We start from the raw sequence: 5908 nt of genomic DNA, 5'->3' as shown, positions 1-5908 counted from the left end.
GGGGGCTCGGATGTCAGCGCCCTGAGTTCCGAGACGCGTCGTGCTGAGGTGATGGCTACGAGGAAGGCTGTCTTCCAGGATAAGTACAGGAGTGAGCAGGTCACCAATGGTTCAAACGGAGGCCCTGTGAGCTGGAGAGGACGAGGTTGAGGTTCCACGTCGGAACCGGTTGTCGTTGCTGTGGGTACAGCCGGTCTAAGCCCTTGAGGAATCTAACGACCATCGGGTTAGAGAAGACCGAGGACGTGAGTTCTCCTGGGTGGAAAGCGGAAATAGCGGCGAGGTGAACCTTGATTGAGGATGTCGCCAAGCCTTGCTGTCTTAGGGACAGGAGGTACTCCAATATCAAGGGGATAGGAGCCTGCGAGGGGGACGTAGGTCGTTGCTCACACCAACAGGAGAACCTCTTCCACTTGGCTAAATAAGTGGTCCGCGTAGAGGGCTTTCTACTTCCCAGCAGGACCTGTTGGACGGCCTGCGAACACTGCCGCTCTGAGCGACTCAACCATGAAGCATCCACGCCGTGAGGTGGAGGGACTGCAGGTCGGGGTGATACAGCCGGCCGTGGTCCTGAGAGATGAGATCCGGACTCAAGGGGAGCGTGATTGGTCTCTGTACTGACAGTTCCAACAGTGTGGTGTACCAGTGTTGTCTCGGCCAAGCGGGAGCGACTAGAATTACTCGTGCATGGTCCCTGCGGATCTTGAGCAGCACCCTGTGGACCAGCGGGAATGGAGGAAAGGCGTAGAACAGATGGTCTTTCCATGCCATGAGGAAGGCGTCTGACCGAGAGCCCGGGGCTCGCCCGTGTAGGGAGCAGAATGCCTGGCACTTCCTGTTGGCCCGAGATGCGAACAGGTCGATCTGGGGAAACCCCCACCTTTGGAAGACGGAATAGATGATGTCCGGGCGAATCGACCATTCGTGCGTCTGGAAGGACCTGCTGAGACGGTCCGCCAGCGTATTCTGGACTCCAGGCAGGAATGACGCCGTGAGATGAATCGAGTGGGCGATGCAGAAGTCCCACAGGCGAATGGCCTCTTGGCATAGGGGAGATGAGCGAGCTCCGCCTTGCTTGTTGATGTAAAACATGGCCGTGGTGTTGTCGGTGAGAATCAGCACGCAACGGCCCTGTAGGAAGTTGAGGAAAGCCTGACAAGCCAGGCGCACCGCCATCAGCTCTCGGACGTTGATGTGCAGGGCTAGTTGGGACGCGGACCACAGGCCTTGGGTATGGTGCTCCCCCAGGTGAGCGCCCCAGCCTAGAGATGAAGCGTCCGTAACTAGGTGGAGGGAGGGCTGTGGGGCGTGAAAGGGCACTCCTGCACAGACCGCTGCGCGATCCGTCCACCAGGCGAGAGAGGCCAAGACCGAGGCCGGAACCGTGGCCACCATGTTCAGGTCGTCTCGATGAGGACGGTAGACCGATGACACCCAAGCCTGCAGTGGGCGAAGTCGCAGTCTGGCGTGCCTGGTTACGTATGTACACGAGGCCATGTGGCCCAAAAGGACAAGGCATGATCTTATGGTGGTAATTGGAAAGGCCCTGAGACCTTGAATGACGCTTGAGATGGTATGGAATCGGCTGTCTGGCAATATGGCTCGGGCACGTCTGGAGTCCAGGATTGCTCCAATGAACTCTATCCTCTGAGTTGGTACTAGAGTGGACTTCTCTCTGTTGAGTAGAATGCCCAGCTCGTGGAAAGTGCTTGTCACTATGCGGACATGAGCCTGCACTTGGTCCCTGGTGCGGCCGCGTACCAGCCAGTCGTCCAAGTACGGGAACAGCTGTATCCCTTGTCGACGAAGGAAGGCCGCGACGACTGCCAGGCACTTGGTGAACACCCTGGGAGCCGAGGACAAGCCGAAGGGAAGGACTGCGAATTGGTAGTGCACCCTGTTTACTACAAATCGCAGGAAGCGTCTGTGGGGCGGATAAATCGCTATATGGAAATAAGCGTCCTTCATGTCGAGGGCGGCGAACCAGTCTCCAGGATCCAGTGAAGGGATGATGGTCCCCAATGACACCATGCGGAACTTCAACCTTACTATGAATTTGTTGAGTCCGCGCAAGTCTAAGATGGGCCGTAGACCCCCTTTTGACTTGGGTATCAGGAAGTAGTGGGAGTAAAACCCCCTGCCCCTTAGCTCCGATGGAACCTCCTCTATGGCCCCCATAGCGAGGAGCCCAAAAACCTCCTGTGTAAGGAGTTGCTCGTGAGAAGGGTCCCTGAAGAGGGACGGGGAGGGGGAGTGGGAGGGGGGAGGCGAGGAAAATTGGAGGGCGTATCCCCTCTCCACCGTGCGAAGGACCCAACGGTCCGAGGTTATACGGGACCAAGCACGGTGGAAGCGGGAGAGGCGATCCCGGAAGGGGGGAGTTGGATCCTGGGTACCGGTCGTGGTGCCGTCCTCGACCGCACCTTCAAAAGGTTTGCCTAGGCCCTGAAGGTGGTCTAGGCTGGCCCTGGTTCTGACCGGGTTGAGGGCCGGTCGACCTTCGCCTACCACCTCGACCCCGCCTCCTAGCAAAGTCCTGTCTTGGACGAGGCGGGGGAGGGTAGAACCGCTGAGGCTGGGGCCTGAAGGGTCTGCGCTGCGGCTCTGGGACATGCATCCCCAGGGAGCGCATCATTGACCAAGAGTCTTTAAGATTTTGGAGCCTCGAGTCTGTTTTCTCCGAAAAGAGGCCCTGGCCCTCGAACGGTAGATCCTGCAGGGTCTGCTGCAGTTCAGGTGGCAAGCCTGACACCTGGAGCCAGGAGATTCGGCGCATTGCTATCCCCGATGCCAGGGTCCTAGCGGCCGAGTCCGCTATATCAAGGGACGCCTGCAGAGAGGTGCATGCCACCCGCTTGCCCTCCTCTACCAAGGCCCCGAACTCTTCCCTCAATTCCTGGGGAACCAGCTCTCTAAATTTCCCCATCGAGGACCACATATTAAATCCATAGCGGCTCAGGAGCGCCTGCTGGTTCGCTGCCCGCAGTTGCAGTCCACCAGCCGAATAGACCTTGCGTCCGAACAAATCGAAGCGCTTAGCGTCCTTCGATTTGGGCGCAGCGGCCTGCTGGCCATGGCGCTCCCGTGCATTGACTGATGAAACCACCAGTGAGCACGGTTGGGGGTGAGTGTACAAGTACTCATAATCCTTTGAGGGCACAAAGTACTTCCTCTCAACCCCTCTGGCCGTGGGCGGAATAGAGGCCGGGGTCTGCCAGATGGTGGTGGCGTTCGCCTGGATCGTACGGATCAGCGGTAATGCCACCCTGGATGGAGCATCCGCTGAAATGATCTGTACGATGGGATCATGGACCTCCGCAATCTCCTCCACCTGGAGGTCCATATTGCGAGCCATGCGGCGCAGCAGGTCCTGGTGGGCCCGGAGGTCTATGGGAGGCGGCCCAATGGCGGATGTGCCCGCTACGGCCTCATCAGGCGAGGACGAGGAGGATGCCCCCGGTGGCAAGGGGTCCAATGGTTGGTCCTGCTCCAGGTGTTCCTGGAGTTGGGCATCGCCTGCCCCCAGGTCCAGGGCCTCTGCTGGTGCGGGCGCTGGCGCCTCCACGTCCCTTGGAGGAGGGCGGGAGATGGTGGACTCTGGGGCCCTAGGCTCCGAACGGCCCGAGCGGGAGGCAGATAGCGGAGCTCCTTGTGCCTGATGGTAGGCCCAAGGAGTCCAGAAGGACCAATGCGCAGGCCCTTGCATAGGGTCGTCGGTCTCCTGCAGGTGGCCAGCCTCCACTGCCTCAGATGATCGCGACGCCGATCTCGACGGCCACGGCGGTGCCGAACCCGACGCCGTCGGTACCGGATGGTACGGTGCCGATCGGTGCCGGTCGTAAGGTGATCTGCCCCTGTGCGGTGCCGGAGAGCGGTGCCGGGATCTGGAGCGGTGCCGGTAGTCCCTCCGGTGCCGGGATCCCGACCTGGAACGGGACGACGATCTGGAGGAGGCGTGGTACCGGGAGCGGCCTCTCGAGCCCGAGTGGCGCTCATACTGGTGCCGGGAGCTGCGTCTCGAGCCCGATCGGTGCCGGTCGTCTCGACGGTGCCGGGATGTTGAACGGCGCCGCAAAGAGGATCTGGGCCGCGAGTACGACCGGTGCCGAGGTGATATTCGGCGCCGGGACTCAGAGCGGCGTCGGGACCTACTCCGGGATCTGGAGCGGTGCCGAGAGACTCGTGCTGGCGACGGTGGGCGCACCAGGGCAGGTTTTCCCCTGGACTGCAGGACGCGTGGAGCCACCGGTGCCGGGAGTTGTGACGGCGCCGGCTCCGTGAGGGCGATCAAGTCTCTCGCCGTAGCGAAGGTCTCCGGGGTGGAAGGGAGACAAGGTTCCACCACCAGCCTTGGTGGTGAAACAGTCCGCACCGGACTCAACGGCCTCGGTGCCGGAGTCGACGGTGTGGCCGCCTGTCTTTGGCGGTCCAACTGCGGACGCGGCTCTACCCCCGGCACCGGGGGAGCCGGTATCTTCGCGGCAGCAACGTCCCGCGCCTTGCCGGCCTTCTTATGGCCCGGAGAAAGGGATCGGCGCCGAGGTTCTTTAGGCGGGCGCGGTGCCGACGTCGGTCGGTGCCGAGCAGTCTTTTCCGCCGCACCGGTTGGGCCCGCCGGGGCGCTGCGCACCGAAGCGCTCGGTGCCGGGACAGGGCGCGCCGAGGGAGGATCCGGACTCAGAGCCGCCTCCATCAGGAGCTGACGGAGTCTAAAGTCCCGCTCCTTTCTTGTCCTTGGCTTGAAGGCCTTGCAAATAGGGCACTTATCTGCTGGATGAGCCTCTCCAAGGCACTTCAAGCAAGAACTATGCGGGTCGCTGGTTGGCATATGCTTCCCGCAGGACGCGCACGGCTTAAAGCCAGGAGCCTTGGGCATGGGCCCGGCTGTGCGCCGGGGGGAAAAGGGGAAAACCCCCCCCTAAACCCCCGATAACAATATACAACTATATATATACACTATACACTAACTAACTAACTAACTTGCACAACTATCTATATAACTAACTATAACAAGAGCAATGAGAAGCTAGGGAGTGTGGAGATCAGCTAAGCCGCGCTCCACAGTTCCAACGACCATCAGGGGCGGTAAGAAGGAACTGGAGGGGGCGCTGGGTCGGCTGGGGTATATCTCCAGCGCCATAACGGCGCCACTCTAGGGGGCTCCACAGCCGACCCACCGGGTGTTGCTAGGGTAAAAATCTTCCGACGATCGTGCACGCGGCGCGCACACACCTAACTGGAATGGATATGAGCAAGCACTCGAAGAAGAATAGATATTACAACATTTTTACTTTGCTTTCCCTAGGCCAACAGGAAAAAGCTAAACTGCAAGCATCCTGCACACTGCATCCCCCACATGCCAGTCTGACCAACTCATAATGGCTTTTTAAAATTACTAATGGGCTAGACCAGCATGTCTCTATATTCTTTTTCACTCAGGAGGTGTCGGACTTCACAAAATTATGAGGCAGTTTAGTTTCTAATTAGGCCTGGTCTACATATGAAGTTAAATTAGTGCAACTCTGCATGTGAACACTCTTAAATCAGTTTACATTTGCTTATTTAGATTTAGATTAAGTTGGTAAAGAATCAAGTTAAATAGATATATGCCATTTCTAAACTGATTTAAGAATATCCACAGAGAACAGGCACAAACCTGTGTAAGCCCTCAAATAGATCAAAGAAGGCATACATCTAGATAATTTATTCCCCCCTCCCACCCTGGTTCTGTTAAATCAGAACTTGGCCATAAACACGGACTCTTTATTTGCTTCCTTGTTTGTGCACCACTGTCAATGACCTCAGCATGGTGCTGGAGTCAGGACTTAACTGGAGTTGCAGAAGAGATTAATTTGTCCTGCTTGGTAAGTTAATTGCCGATATTGATAGCTGAAGGATATTAGCAGGT

The sequence above is a fragment of the Terrapene carolina genome, unplaced genomic scaffold, assembly GCF_002925995.2.
Source record: "Terrapene carolina triunguis isolate 2854851 unplaced genomic scaffold, T_m_triunguis-2.0 Scaffold58, whole genome shotgun sequence".
Lineage (NCBI taxonomy): Eukaryota > Metazoa > Chordata > Testudines > Emydidae > Terrapene > Terrapene triunguis.
Note: the sequence above shows the minus strand (reverse complement) of the source record.